The sequence below is a fragment of the Trachymyrmex cornetzi genome, unplaced genomic scaffold (assembly GCF_001594075.2).
Source record: "Trachymyrmex cornetzi isolate Tcor2-1 unplaced genomic scaffold, Tcor1.1 scaffold48, whole genome shotgun sequence".
NCBI classification, from domain to species: Eukaryota; Metazoa; Arthropoda; class Insecta; order Hymenoptera; family Formicidae; genus Trachymyrmex; species Trachymyrmex cornetzi.
Window position 1 is genome coordinate 13,349 of NW_017299618.1, and position 1,028 is coordinate 14,376.

The following is a 1,028-nucleotide window of genomic DNA, read 5'->3' on the forward strand; positions in this document are numbered from 1 at the left end:
TGCGGTCCGGAGCTGGGACTGACGATACGGCGTTTCGGTTCGCGTTACGTTCACCCCCTCAGGTTCCATGCATGCGGAACCTCGGACGTAACAGGGACAATGGTATATAAATGCGTATGGGCGAGGCTTTTTTCGTCATACATACCTTTTGTGATTTTTTGAACGTATTATTTGTGTACTACGATGGAGTCTCAAAGTAAAGAGTTTAAAGAGCTACCGACGAAGTACACTGAGAAATCGTTAGAACAACTATTAGATTAGGAGGAAGACGTGTTCGATGAAATGTGTATGGGTTCTATAATCGATTTTATATATCAGACGTGGATTACGAATACGTTTGTCAAAAATTTGTGAATGATGATGCATACAGACCTATATGATGAAGCAGCGAAAAATAGATCCGAATACGATACGTATAAGGGAGGCAAAGACAATGAAAGATGCATTAATGTCTTTTTTGGAGGCGTTGAAGATGAGGGGTTTGCTGAATTCTATGTATTCTATGGAAGAGTAGAATCGTTTCTTCTCTACCCCCGAGAGCAAAGTGTTGCGTCATTTGTTTATGGAAGATTTCATGACGAAAAATACATTCTTCGAATGGTTGCACGAGCTGAAGGAGTATGTTAGATGTCACATGGCGACACTTACAAGTAACGCTACCCAAGTGTCATACGCCGATTTTCCTGAAACTGTGCATACATGTAGTACATTGAAAAATATCTGACACGTATTTTTTTATATCTGCTAAAAAGCCGTTTTAAGGGTAGAAAACGCCCTTATGAACAGGTAGTTACAGTACCTAGGTACTTGTACCTAGTGAATCATAGTGAATCATTTGTACCTAGTTACAGTACCTAGGTACTTGTACAAATTTGTGTACCTAGTAACTGTACCGAGGTATTTTTTTTTCTGATACCTATACCTATACCTAGGTACCATTTCTTGTGTATCGGTACCTATATTTAGTTACACTTTAGTTATTTTTCGGATCCATAACTGCTGAACTGAAAACTTATCATCTGAACGCA